Below are 15,504 nucleotides of genomic sequence, written 5' to 3'. Positions count from 1 at the left end.
TGTGCTTTTACAAAAACAAATTAAAAGTTTAAAGAAAGATTTCTATCATTTTTCCCAAAGGTTTTAAAAACAGAGAAACAAAAAAACGGGAAGAGTGAAAGGCCCTTTTAAAAACCCTTTTTTAAAAAAAAATTCCTACATAAAAAAATTACAAGAAAATAAAATTTAAATCCATTGATTGAAAATCAGAATCTAAAATCGGTTTTAAAACAAAGACTAGGGGACTTTGCAAAAATCGTTTCAATTTAAAAAGAAACCTGTTTTTCGGACAGTAATGCATTATGTTTGTAAGTCAATAGATTGGGTATTATTTGTTGATATCACACAGAACAGCCTGCTGTCAGCTTCATTCAGAGCAGTGTTTCTGTTTTGATCTTATCTTGGAAAAGGGTTTGGAGCTTTTTGTTTCACTTGTTCCAGGGGAGAAGTTTCATCTGACTCATTTCCTAGAAGCCTTCAAAAAAAAATGTGTGTGTGGGGGAAAAATTAAGGGGTTTTTTTTGGGACATCTGAAATAAATCATTTAAATTAACAAAAGCCCCAATTTACATTTTTTCTTTCCCAGATCACTGGACAGAGATGGGTAAGGGTCGTTCCTGAAAAGAATGCACAAAATTAAAAAACCCCCTTTTTGAAGTCTCCATTAGTCAAACTGATTGGTCAACTCAAAATGCTCAAACACAGAAATGTTTAAGTCACAAAGTTTCAAACTAATAACATCATTCATACTCCCAATTGTTACAAAATTCATCAAATGTTATTTTTTGGCCCAAATTAATATCAATTAACAGAAAAAGAACGTAGCATGCACTAGCAGCACATGGGATCCCCCTCAAAAAAACAGTAAACCTTCTAAATCCCAAAAAAAACTAAACATTAAAAAAAATATAACATCCCCCCCTTTTATCATGCTCCAAAAAAAAAAAAAAAGTATATTTAAAGACGTTTTTTTTGCTCATTAAGTTAAATACAAAACATGTGGAACAAAAATTTGTCAACATTAAAATCATTTTTAAATCTTGATTGGTTAAAATTTATACATCTTTTTAATCAACAGTCAAGTTTTTAGAAAAAGAAACTCAGTTTTGTGTAGATCACAAAAAACACAACTGGTAAATAACATCTGTGCTTTGCCATTTTTAGTGCAATTATAATATATACTGTATATATATTTTTATTAGAAACAAGCTAAAAATGTTACTAAACGTAGGTCATTAGAATAATCTATGGCTCCTTACAGCTGAATTTTACCACAGACAATCAGATATTTCACTTAACACTAAAAACACTTTGTTAGTCAAGGTTTCATATAGAATATTTTCTTAAAAACAATAATGGTATTGTGTATAAACTTATCCTGTCCAGTCATCCTACTACTTGCCCACTTGATCCGATCCCCACTCACCTCCTTCAATTTTTTCTTCTTCAGTCATCCTCACTTACTCACATTATAAACTCCTCTCTTCACTCTGGAACATTTCCTCAGCATTTAAGCAGGTTCGGGTAAGCCCACTGCTGAAGAAACCATCTCTAAATCCAGCACTTCTAGAAAACTACAGACCGGTATCCCTTCTTCCATTCATTGCTGGACCTGTCTGCTGCTTTTGACACTGTTAATCACCAGATTCTCCTATCCACCCTCAGAAAGATGGGCATCTCTGTGAACTGTGCTCTCCAGTGGCTTAACTCCCTACCTTTCTGATGGGTGCTTCATAGTGTCTTGGAGGGGTGAAGTTTCTAAGTCCACAACAACTTGCTACTGGGGTTGCTCAAGGCTCAGTACTTGGACGCTTCTCTTCTCCATCTACATGCTTGACCTCATTAGGATCTGTGTCATTCGGAAGCATGGCTTTTCCTATCACTGCTTCAAAAAAATACGCTGATTGACACTCAACTCTCTTCTCATTTATTCCAACCAGATGACCCGGCGGTAGTTGCTGCCTGCATTTCAGCCTGTCTGAGTGACATTTCTAGCTGGATGAATGACCATCGCATGCTCAGCTCAACCTTGCTAAGACTGAACTGCTGGTGATTTCAGCTAACCCATCGTTTCATCACAACTTCCTATACAGCTGGGTTCGTCAACCATAACTCCTTCCAGGACAGCCAGAAACCTAGGAGTTGTGATGGATCATCAGTTAAGCTTCACATACAGCTGGGTTCGTCAACCATACGGTCCTGCAGATTTGCCTTATACACACATTAGGAAGATTCAGGCCGCTTCCTGTCAGAGCAATCCCACCTAGCTTCTTGTCCAAGCTCTTGTTCTCTCCAGACTGGACTATTGCAATGCTGTTCTCTCCTGGTGGGCGCTTGCCATGTACTATCAAGCCTCTACAACTGATCCAGAATGCAGCAGCGAGGGTTGTCTTCAATGAGCCAAAAACAGCTCATGTTACTCCTCTCCTCACATCAGGTTACACTGGCTACCAGTAGCTGCTTCGCATCAAATTCAAAGGTACTGATGCTTGCCTGCAAGACGACCACTGGCACGGCGCCAACTTACCTAAACTCAGTAGTTCAATCTTATCTCGCCCTCCCAGAAGTTTCTAGCGGCTCTGCAGAGTGAGCGGGCCTTGTGTTTGCCATCCCAAAGAGGTTCAAAATCACTCTCTGGGGACTTTTTCCCTGGACTAAGCCCAGCTGGTGGAATGACCTCCCAATCTCAATTCAAACAGCTGAGGTCTTTACTCATTTTCAAAAAAAAACATCTAAAGACTCATCTTTTTTAGCCTGCACTTAACGAACTAATGCTAGTACTTACCTTTTTTTCTTTTCTATCATATTCCAAAAAAAAAAAACAACTTACACTGGCTAAGTGTTCTGTACTGAGACACAACTGAGACTTGTCACTTAGCACTTGTATACGTTGTTTGATTTCACCGTTGATCTGATTGTTTATACTGTTTCTCATTTACGTAAAGTCGCTTTGGATAAAAAGCGTCTGCTAAATAGATTAAATGTAATGTAAATGTAAATGTGATATCTTTTAAGATATGCATCACATGAAGCGATATCTCCCTGAATAAAGATGAACTGAGCACTCACCTCTGTTATACTGGGATATGAGACAAAAAATAGCTTTGTCTTTAACTTTGAAATACACAGTTGTTAAAGACTCATTATCAAGAAAGCACCACAAGAAAAGCTGCTTTAGAGTCATAAATTTGATTTATTATATCAAAACCAGGGAATTTGTTATTTGTGTGGTTGGATTTGGAGTATAATTCCTTACAGATGTACTGTTTTTGCATTACAGGACTTGGCTTACAGTCATGCTGAGGTGTGCTGACTTTGACAACAAACCTTGATGTGTGTGTGTGTGTGTGATGACAGCACAGCTCATTTACAGCTGGTGTGTGTGTGTGTGTGTGTGTGTGTGTGTGGTAGTATTGTGTGTGTGTGTGTGTGTGTCTGTGATGACAGCTGGTTCATTTACAGCTGGTGTGTGTGTGTGTGTGTGTGTGTGTGTCTATGCTTCTGACGCCTGCATCTAATGGCATAGATGCATAAAAGAAGTCATCTAGTTCTAGACACACAGTTCCCTTAAAAGCATTGGTAAACAATATTTTTTTCTTATTTACAATCATTGGAAGAGGAGAAAGAAAAAAAAAATCACCATTTCTACGCAGAGAAGATTAGTAAAAAGTGGCCGAAGTCACCATAAAAGTAAGCAACTCTAGGAGTTAGTCCTTTCAAATTTCCACTAATTTCTAGTTTTCCATACAGGCCGAAGCCTTTGATGTGTTACTGAAGAGATACAGTATTACTTTATAGTGCCCTAATCCTACAACAGTTAAGGTGGGTTTTACATAGTGTGTACCAGTGTACAGCACAACTCAACGTCAACGCAATCTGATTTTAATCAATCAACAAAGTTATGTTGTACGCTTCTCTCACATAAAAAGATATGGTAAACTAAAAAAACTAAATCAAAATGTCCAGAGTCTCGTCAGGTATGGTCATGACCGTTAAACATCGCAATACTATGTTGAATTATGTAGGATATTGGATTGGTTTAGGTAAATAAAGAAGTTCAACAGTGATCAGTAGTGAGCTGCTTTCTTTAAACTCGTATGTGATCAACGCTGTAAACGGCGAGGCACGGTTGCGGCTGAGGCCTCTCTTAAAGGGATTGGTTGACAGATCCAGGAGGGATTTGGGAGCAGACAAGTGGCAAGAGACGCTTCATATTAGTTGACAGCAAGAAGATACTTCACATTCAGTCTTATATTTTGTTTTTTTTTTACCTCAGCCTCATGTTTGTTGCACGTGTTTCTGATTCACTCCAAAATAGCGGATGTGGGTGCCAAAGAAACACTTTTAGTTGTAGACTGAAGGACTGAGGTGTACGGTTGGGCAGTTTTTCTTAATTTATTGATTAATTCAAATATAATGTTTTTCCTCTAATTTTTTAATAAAACAGTAGAGACAGTGTTGCATCTGAGATTTTAAGGTGTGTGTCGGGCAGCTTTTATCAGTGGCTGCACAGAATGCAATGATGGACGCAGGTGTGTTGCTGCACTTTAATGCTTTTTGTTAGCTGAACCCAACTATATGGCTGCGCTGCTTGCGTTGTTCATGTCAAAATATTGCTGGAAAAAGAGAACATCCAATACGGAAAAGATACTGTTTGACCGACGTCAAAAATAAAGCTGATTTGTTCAGAAAGAACTCATGCTTATGACTATCAAGAGAGAGACAGGTTCGTTAAAAAAAAAAAAAAAAACCTTGGTCTCGAGACTTTATGGCATCTCTATGTTTGAAATTAAAAAGTACTGTGTGCTGATTGGCTTTTCAGCCCTGTGTGTTTAAACATACAAACATAATGCGGTTTTATTTATATTTGTTTCTACCACAACAGTATATTTGGCTTTTGTTTTTTTTGTTTTTTTTTAACCTTATGCCACTTTTTTCATGGTCATGTTAGTTAAATGCTTTGAATAACACGAGGCATTAGTAATGTTTTGCCTCGAGTGCGCCCTCTTGTGGGCCTCAAAATTTGGTATAACACAAAATACTGATAATAGTTTAGTACCAAAATTGAAATTTAGCTTTTCAGCACATTTTGATTAGCCAATTAGTCAATTGCCCTTGATCTGTTGAGTTGCCGTCTAAAATGAGTTGAAAATTTCTTTAAACTGGATGGTTTTTTGCAAGTTGTGTAAAAAAGAAAAATGTGAACACTTACTTGAATCTAGGCTGTAGTTTATGTTGTTTAAGTTGACTAGATAAAATCAACATTAGATCTTGAATCGGTTAAACGTTTTTAAAAAAATAAAATAAAATCAAGATTTTACTTTTTGCTATATCGCCCAGCCCTACGATCAAGAAAGAACTGTCGGATTAAAGGCAACAAGATCAGGCGCTGCACGGTAGATGAACGAACGCGAACTGCAGAGGGTCTCCCAGGGTGTGGGGGGGGGCCGTGTCGCAGTAGGTGAGGCGGCGTGTGTAGTAGTCCTAGGTCGCCGCTCTTGGCCGGCTTCTGTTGGTCCTGCCCTGCGATGTTGTTTCAGTGATCTCCTTCACCTCCTCCTCCGAGCCGTTTCCCCTCCGCTTGCCCAAGGTCTTGCTCCACGCATCCGCTCCTCCCGCAAGGTTCCTGGCCTCCTCCAGAAGCTTCTCCCAGTGTTTCCTGTGGTGCAGGCGTGGACGGAAGTGGAGTACAAAGGCAACAGAGAGAGCATGTCAGTTTCAAGTTTTCAACTGGAACTGAGCTGCTGGAGGATTGGTTGAATCCTGGTGGATTCTGCAGGGAGGTGGCACCATAGGTCAGTGAAGCTGTAAGCCATAGATACTCCTTCATGTATTGAGTGCATTCTCATCTTCATTTACACCTCAGCCTCATGTCCATGGCAAGTGTTTCTGAGTCACTCAAAAGTAAGGGGAATTAGTGCAAGAAACTGCTTTCGTATTGGGTGACAGACTGCAGCACTTCTAGAACTGGATAGGCCGCTGAGTAGATGACGACAGAATGCAGCGGCTCCCTCCAGCAGCGGGGTTTGTCGTATGTAAGTCTCCGCAGGTCGCTCTGCTCTTGGCCGGCTTCTGTTGGTCCCTGCTGATGTTGTATTCATGATCTCCTTCACCTCCTCCTCCAGCTCCGGTGGGGATGATTAATCTGGTTCGTCCGGCGGTCGGGTTGAGATGGGAGCCGTGAAGTCAACCTCCAGGTTTCTGCAGAAGGAGCCTCAGCCGCCACCTCAATCACAAATTTGGCTCGTTTTTCTCTCTGCGGCGCCACTGAGCCGTTTCCCCTCCGCTTCCCCAAGGCTCTTGCGTCCAAGAATCTGCTCCCTCAAGGTTCCCGGCCTCCTCTGGAAGCTTCTTCCTCCGCGGGGTTTCTGGGGTGTGCAGGTGGAGGAGGGCGAAGCAAAGGCAGTAGACCTGGTGGATCTGTCAGCCTCGCACTTCCCTTCCACTTGATCTGCCGTTTGGAGAAGATCTCCGCGGCATGGGCTCCTCGTCCTCGCTGGTCCAAGCCGTTGTCCGAGAGCTCGCTGGAGAAGGGTTGGAAGGGGCAGCTGGCCTCTGGAAGGAGCTTCTGTGAGGTTGGGAGCGAGAGGGTGGATGTGTAAACAGCATGAGGAGGGCGTGGGGTTGCGAGTGGCCTCTGCTCGATGAAGGTGGAGCTGCGGCCTCCCTGCAGCAGGAGCGGGCGGCTCGGTCGGGAAGGATGCAGTGGATCCCACTTCGGAGCTCATCTCGGATATGCACTGACCTCGGGCTGATCTCGCTGCAGCGGAGGAGACAGGGCAACTCCGTTGGAGGAGGGCCGGGAACAGCCCGGGCTTTCGGCGGTGCATGGCTGCTTCCGGAGCCGGCTCCGCAGAGGACGCCGCACAACAGCAACAAACACAGTCTTACCGATACGTTGAGCTGCACCACCACAGCGCTGAGGCTATCGGTGAAGCCGTAACGACCTGCGCCAGCGTTGCACCAGCTTTTTCTTGGCGGCTGACAGCGCATCGGGAACCCTTCGTATGGCTTCCACCGCCTCGCTAGGGTCCAGGACTTCAAACAGACCTCTGCTGCCCAGGATGAAGAACTCGTCTCTGGGGGTCAGCGGGAGCGTGGGACATACGGGCGAGCAAGAAAGCCCTCGGGGTAGAGGAACAGATTAAGCCCATGATTTGCGTGTGGAGTCTGTTCGACGCCGTTCACTTTGTTGCCTGTTGGAAACGGGAGAATTTTGCCGTTGTGGCGTATGCATGTGGTCAGTAACTCTTATTTTTAATACAAACAATAACATTCCAAAACTAAGTTCATGGAGTTAAAAGCGGTCCCCCCCCCCCCCCCCCCATGACATGAAGCAAATTTCCCCTTGATCTTGTTGACATAGAAGAGGTCTTTTGTATGCTAAAACAACACCGTGTCCTAAACTACCACAATGACACGACAAGATTCCAGCCCGAACAAGCAAATTGGCTGTCCACACCAGGCCGCGAAGAATCAATCAAATATCACACAGCCAATCAGACGCAACCATCTAGACGGTCTCTCTCTGGAAGCCGCAATGCACTCACAATGAAATGGATACGTTTTATAATCTTATTCATAAATATTAAACCTTTTTAACATTAGTAAAAGTACCATACTGAGTGACTGATACCATCTTTGTTATGGAATACCATCGTTGCGTTCGCATCGAGTTATGAATACTTAAATTTATTTTCAAGTTCTGAGGTAAACTATCTGTTGTTGTTTTCATTATGGCTAAGGTCAAGCAAAATTGATATTCAAACTCACATTAGGACACGTTTAACTTTGAATATAGCACATTATAATCAGTAATCGCTGTCATAGCTTGTAGTTGTTACAGCCGTGATGTTTGTTTTTGTTTTTGTTAACAATTTTAAAATAATAAAAAAATCCATCTCATGACCCCTTTAAAGGGATTGGTTCACCCCAACATTCAGCCTCAAACCTGTATGACTTACTTGTGCGAGAACAAAGAAGATTTGGAGAATAGTTCAGCTGTAAAACAAACAGCCACTGAGGTCCAACAGGACTACTTTTGTGCTACTTTTTGGAGCCTGAACACGGTTGGGACCCCATTGAATATTGAGGGGCCGAATATAGTATTCAAATATCACTTGTGCTGCACACCATACATTATTTTGGGGGTGAACGATCCGGTTTAACCTTACTATAAAATCAACAGATAAGCAGAATACACCTGAAAGTCAACATGAAATGTCAATTCATGTTTCTTAATGTGATTCACACAATAACTAATAAAACTGCTAATAACTAATAAACTACTGAATGAAATCCCAGAAAGGCAGCCTCAAACCGTGGACTAAAAGCCATTGGTTTTAAGAACTGACTAATATGTGTATTACATTTTGATGAGTTGACTTGAACAAGGAGTTGTTTTTGTTTGGAATAAGGTGCACACCCAATAAGATCCGGAACACAAGTGAAAAGGAAGGTTCATTCTCATGTTGGACCTCAGAGCCCAGTGGAAAGTGTTTCTCGTACCTCTGATTGATGGCTTTTTATGCTGACTGGCAACGCGGTTGTGTTTCCTCTTTGATGCTGATGTTGTGCAGCAGTGACAGCGGGGAAGCGGCTTTGCCGTCGCGGCAACAGCACAGCCTGACACTTGCCCACGTTAGCGGCGGTGAGGGTGAAGGCAGCCGGTGGGGTTCAGTGGGTGTCGTGCCGGATGTGACAGAGCGCCGCCGAGCCGCCCAGTCTTCTGCCTGTGCTGTGCCCAACTTCCTGTTCAACCCAGAGTGCGGAAACGGACAGGACAATATTAGCGGCTTGGGCTACTGAGTGACTAAACTTTTAACCGAATTACTCACATGATGTTGAAGTCATTATTGTGTCTTTAAATGTGAAAAATGCATTGAATAGATACTACACAAACATTTGCTTCAGAAAGAATATGTTTGTTCAAATTGCACAAATGATATTAAATGGGCCATTAATGGCATTTAAAAAAAATGTAAATATGACCACAACTAAAAAATAAATGAAATGATACTTCAAATATAAAACCAAAAAAGCCACAAGTACGGTGTCTGCAAGTGGACTGTCTTAATGCTTTGAGTAAGTTGAATTGTTCATTCAACCAATTCGTTCAAACAGCTGATTCATTCAGAAACTCAGCACCGTGAAATATTTTTTTCACTGAAATCCACGACTCAACCTTATATTTATGAACGAGTCAATTGAATCATTGACCTCACTTTATCTTTATGAACGATTACCGATCACTGACTCACTTTATCTTTATGAACGAGGTTACTGATCACTGGCTCACTTTATCTTTTAGAAACGAGTTATACTCAAATCATGAGAGTCACTTTATCTGTATGAACGCAGTTACGAATCACTGACTCACTTTATCCGTTTTGAACGAGTTAACTGAATCACCTGACTCACTTTATCTTTATGAACGAGTTACTGAATCACTGACTCCTTTATCTTTATGAACTAGTTGCGACTGATCACGGGACTGTCACTTTATCTTTATAGATACGAGTTACTGAATCACTGAACTCACTTTATCTTTATGATAAAAGACCCTACCACAAGATGGCAGCCGCGTCCACACGCAGCGCTTCTATCTCCTGTCCCTTCAGAATGGTGTTTGTGTGTTTTTTGTCTTGTGAGTCGCAGTTGTTTTGTACGTCTTCATCACGGTCTAACTGTCTTTAAAGCGCGCATAAAGTCGTGAGTTTGCTGGTTGATGTCGGCAGAACCACATTTTTAGAGTTTAAACTCTGCGCACGCGGAAGAGCTGCGGGACCTCGGTCTGCTCCGGAGGCCTACTGACAGCCATCACCGACCCCCCACTAATGCATCTCACCCACAGCGGAGGCACCACAAAGCTGCGTGAGAGGAAGCAGAAGAGGGATAAGCGCGGAGGTACACTGTCACTGCCTACATCAACAAGTGTATTGATGATGTAACAGTCACAAATACCATCAGGTGGGGGTCCGGTGCGAGGCACAACCAGAAAGCCGTGGAGACAGGGGAGGTCTACAGACTCTGCGAGACACGGAACGCTGCCTTCAGAGCTGGGAGACGAGGGGGGGCCTGGGAACAGCCAGGGCCACACCTATCCCGTCGGCATCAGACAGGCTAAGATTGACAGTACTCCAGGAGGGATAGCCCATCATCGTTTCAGCGCCACAGCAGAGACTCGTTCGGATGGAGCCTGTGGCAGGGGATACAGACCATTACGGACTACAAGCCCCACCGTGGGACCTGGTTACGCAACATCTCTCTGCTGAAGAGCTGCAACACCTTCTTTGAGCTCGGCTTTGATGGAGCACAAATGAGCTCCACTGCACAGAAGTACTTCAACTCCTCTAAGCGGTACCAGGCTGATGATTGTGACCCCCGGACAGGACATGAGAGATCCTTCAGCAGGATCAATACCACACAAAGCATCCGGTCCTGACAACATTCCTGGGCGGTACTGATGAGGACTGTGCAATAGAACTCACTGATGACCTTCACAGACATGGCTTTCAACTATCTGTCGCTTATGCAGGCTGTTGTGTTCCCAATGCCTTCGAAGCTACCCCCAATCATTCCAGTCCCAAAGAGATCAATCTCATCCTGCTTCAATGAGACCGTCCTGTTGTGAACTTTTTTTTTCTACTATCCTCATGAATGTAGCTTTTGAACGGCTAGTCATGCATCATATCAAGTCTGCCCTCCCCCCCCTCCCGGATCCCTTCCAGTTTGCATATCGGTCCAACACTTCGACACAATGATGCCATCACTACTGCCCTCCACTCATCCACTCAGACTTTATATATAACAAAAGGACTCATTCAGTCAGAATGTCTCTGTCAATGCTAGACTTCAGTTCAGCTTCAACACAATCATACCTCAACAGCTCCATTCACAATCTGGTCAGGCTGGGCTGCAACATTTTGCTGTGCCAACTGTTGGACCTTTCTGACTGGAAGACCTCAGGCAGTATGGGTCGGCAGTAACAACATCCAGCACCATCACACTGAACACTGGGGCCACCCAAGGTTGGGTGCTGAGCCCCCCTCCTCTTCACTCGGCTGACCAACGACTGCACACCGTCACACAACTCCAACCTCTTCATAAGTTTGCGGAGGACACGACTGTGGTGGGTCTCAGTAGCAACAGAGATGGACAAACTACTGGAGCGAGGGTGAGCCGCCCTGGACGGGTGTGGCAGTGACAACAAGCTCTCTCATGACGTGAAGACGAAGAAGGGGATTCGTTGTGGACCTTCAGAGAGAGCGCAGCCACTCAGCATGTTCCTCTGACCATCAACGGTGCGGACTGTGTGAAGAGTGAGCAGCACCAAGTTCCTGGGTTTGCACATCACAGAGGACCTCGCTCTGGACTTTGACAAAACCGCCCACATGTCAAAGAAAGCAAGTCAGCGTCTCTACTTCCTCCGCAAACTGAGAAGAGCCAGAGCCCCAACCCCCTCATGTGACACCTTCTACAGAGGCACCATTGAGAGCCTTCTGACCATCGTGCATCACTGTGTGGTATGGCGCCTGCAATGCTATTCCTGCCACCGGAAAGATCTCTTCAACGCATAGTGAGCAAGCAGCTGAGAAGATCATTGGGTGCCCCCCCCCCCCAGCTCCAGGGATCTTACGGAACGAGTCTCACTCGCAAAGCCCTCTGCATTGCAGGTGATCCCAGCTAACCGCACACAGCTTCTTCAGTCTGCTGCCAATCAGGGGAGGAGACTGTGGAGTCTAACAGGTCCAGGACCAGCAGACTGATAGGACAGTTCAATTAATCAGGAAGCTGAACTCGCTCCGAACTTGCACCCCATTCCCTTCTTCTGCCAACAGGCACACATGAACTATAAAACCACCCCCCAGAGAATTTCCCAATCCCCAGGTCGCTTCCACCCCCACTCCCACTTAGCAACATCCGGGGACATGCACCAGCACTTTGTGCATCAATTGGTCCTGCTTCACTACCGCATGGTCAGCATTGTAGACTAATTGATGACATAATTATACTGCCTCTTCAGTCAGTTAAATAAAAAGAAACGCTCTCTGAGCCTGTCCGCTTTAATCATATTGAATAAAGCCCTTTTTTTGTGCAATACAGTCTTTTATCTGCACTGTTTGTTCAACCTCACTATGGTTTGGCACTCTATCCAGCGCTATGTTGCATTGCGCTGGCTTTACTGAGGGCAACATTTGTCAAAACCTTTTATGTTTATTTTTTTTACATGCCAGTTATTTGTACAGTATAGTTTTATAGTTTGATCTGTAGCTGTCTGCGCTCTTTTAGGCTGTACTCGTTACTGTGTGCAACTGCGTAGGGCACCATGGGTCTGAGAGTAACGCAATTTCGATTCTCTGTAGGTATGTACTGTACATGTAGAAGAAATGACAAAATAAAGCATGACTGACTTGACATGGCCGGAATGAGTCACTTTACAACATCTTTATGAATGAGACACTGAATCACTGAGTCCATTTATCTTTATGACATGAGTCACGGAGAATGAATCACTGACTCACCTTTATCTTTATGACATAGTCACTGAATGCAATGACTAATTTAATCTTTAGAACGAGTCACTGAAGCATCTCACTCACTTTATCTTTATGAATGGAGGTCACTGAATCATTCACATCACTTTATCTTTATGAATGAGTCACTGATCATTCACCTCACTTTCTTTATGAATGAGTCACAGAATCATTCACTCCATTTTCTTTAGGAATGAGATCACTGAACCATTGGACTCACTTTAATCTTGATGAATGAGTCACTGAATCACTGGACCCACTTTATCTTTATGAATTAGTCACTGAATCCCACTTCGCCCCACTTTCATCTTGATGAATGGAGGTCACTGAATCATTGACCTCACTTTATCATTGATGAATGAGTCACGGAATCATTGAATCACTTATCTTGATGAATGAGTCACTGAATCATCACTCACTTTATCTTTATGAATGAGTCACTGGTGAATCATTCACTCACTTTATCTTTCTGAATGAGTCACTGAATCATTGAATCACTTTATCTTGAGGATGAGTCACTGAACATCAGACTCATTCTTTATCTTTATGACCCCATGCAGCTTAAATGAAATCACTGACCCTCTTTATCTTTATGAATGAGTCACTGAATCATTGACTCATTTGACTTTGGAATATCGATTTGCAAAATTTGAAATAACTGAAATTGTTGACAATATAGGTGTTTGTTTATTGAACTGTTGTACCAAATCAATAACCACATTTGCAAGTGTGGGAGAGACTGGGGAAAATCATCGCACTTGCTGTTATTTGATATTGCTAAACTGTACATCATAGCTGAATAGAAATATAAGAGGGTGGTTTTTTTTATGTCTTTTACGTTGGCATGGAGACGGTTTAATTTTTAGCATCTATATAACTGAGCATCCTAATAGGCCTGTGATTCACAGTTAATTGTCCTGCATCATGTTCATCAGATGAAGTGCTCTCTGACACAGCTGACGGACAGGTCCTGAATGTGTTACCTTTTGAACCAGCAGACTTATTCAATAGCAATTGCACAACATTATGTGTTATCAACTTGGCCTAGTATTTTGTTGCATTCATCAGCCTTCTGCATGACGAGGAAGGTTTTGGTCATGTAGTCTTCCTCAACTCTTGGTCGCTGTGCGCAAGTCTTCGCCTCGGCCAGTATGTCGTTCATGGTGCACTGGCAGTAAATACGGCACCTCCATCGTTCCTGTCGCCGTCAAACACACCGTACAGAGCCTCTCCTGCTGGTTGCAGAAGCTGTTACAAACGACGAGCATGCCGCCGCCAACACAGTCTGCAGCACACAAACACCACACACACTCACCTGTGACCGCGGCACACACACACACACACCAGCTCTGAGCGCTGAGATCCACAACACACTCACTTGTTTTCTTGACGCCCGAGGCTTCAGTGAAGCCGTGACTCCTCCAGACAGCCGGGCCCTCCTGCCGCCTCATTGGACTGAGAACGAGGGAAGGGGGCGGGTCTATCCGGAAACAGCGGATTTGTCACCCTGAAAAGGTACATGTGGAAGATTATCATGTATTATTACATGGCACACATATACACCAAGCATGGTCCAAAAAACTTTACAGAGGGAGGTAAAACGGCTTGGCAAATAAATAAAATACATACAGACCAGGGGGGTGGGGGGGGGGGGCGCGGCGTAGGGGGGGGGTGATAACTTTTTTTTTAAAGCCAGCTGAAACCAAACTGAACAGTGTTTGAGCCCAGAGAGCCATTTGTAGCACATGATGCTGAGACACTATCGTATTTAGTAAAAACTGATCACCTTTTTTATTTCATTTGGTTGCCAGTGCAACACATTTTTATTTTAGTTTAGTTTAATTTGATATATCAAAACCAAACCAAAATCAAAACTATTTAGACATCAAAAAAAAAAACAAAAAATTAATAATCTAAAAAAACAATTAAAAAAAAAAAAATACAAAAAACCTTAAAATTTAAATATAAAAATAAACACGAATTCAAAATATTAATAAAAAACTAACAATCGTATCTCAAAGATACTAAAATAACACTGGCCCAAACGAAGACCATTCAAAATCAATTATTATATCATAGATTAATGCCGACAAGCATTGGACAGATATTAGAAGAAGAAGTGGCTTGATAAGATTATTTTTTTTTTTTTTTTTTTTATTTATTATTTCGTAACATTTTGTAAGCCTATTTTCAATCGCTGCGCTGAGCAAAATAAACACGTTGTTACAATTGTAGGAAAATCCCTAATATGCTGATTTTTTTAGCACTATATTTTTTGTAATTATTAATACACCAAAACGTAATGTGTTAATCACTGACATCACTCATTTTTAAGCAGAAAGAAAAATGCACACATGCTCTTACCTTGATGCTGCTCGAGGGTCTTGTGGTCCAGGTTCCACCGCAAGGTCTTTCCCGTCAGATCCAGCTCTTGAAGTTTAGGAGGTAGACTGTCAAGGTAAAGTGGATCTCACATCAGCTCGTTTACAGCTCAGATCCACACACTCCCCCCCCAACACACACACATGATAAAAAACATTCCCATACATGCACTGCATTATTACACCACACAGCACGGGGACATTAAAACAGATCTGCTGCACTAAATACTCACAAAATAGAGACATTAAAAACATTATGTCAAACAGAAACAAAGTACTGGGAAAGTTCTCTGCTGGTTTTTAACATTCTGGTGGTTGTGTTGACTGTGTAAGATATAATATGCATGTGTTGAGTGTGGTGTGTGTGTGTGTGAGCAGACCTCATCTCCTGGAGCTGCAGGACCTCGGGGGAACACCTCGATGCAGTTGGAGTGAGCCGCTAGCGTGTGCCTGCGTCCTGCAGTTCAGGATGGTGGTGGGGCACCGCCTTCAGCCTGTTCACCACTCAGGTCCAGCTCCTCCAGCTCCTCCAGCTTTGGCCATCCATTTTACTGCGGAGCAGAGCTTTTTGAGGAGACAATCATTGATTTTATTGAATATATTCATTC

General features: G+C 43.1%; 1 pseudogene; it reads right to left on the bottom strand.

Annotated features, from left to right (window-relative positions):
- Positions 1 to 8,504: 8,504 nt before the first annotated feature.
- The window catches only part of LOC122147377, a 7,862-nt pseudogene continuing 862 nt past the window's right edge, over positions 8,505 to 15,504 (bottom strand).

This window comes from Cyprinus carpio, chromosome A14 (assembly GCF_018340385.1).
Source record: "Cyprinus carpio isolate SPL01 chromosome A14, ASM1834038v1, whole genome shotgun sequence".
Lineage (NCBI taxonomy): Eukaryota > Metazoa > Chordata > Actinopteri > Cypriniformes > Cyprinidae > Cyprinus > Cyprinus carpio.
Note: the sequence above shows the minus strand (reverse complement) of the source record. Positions and strands in the feature narration are given on the sequence as shown.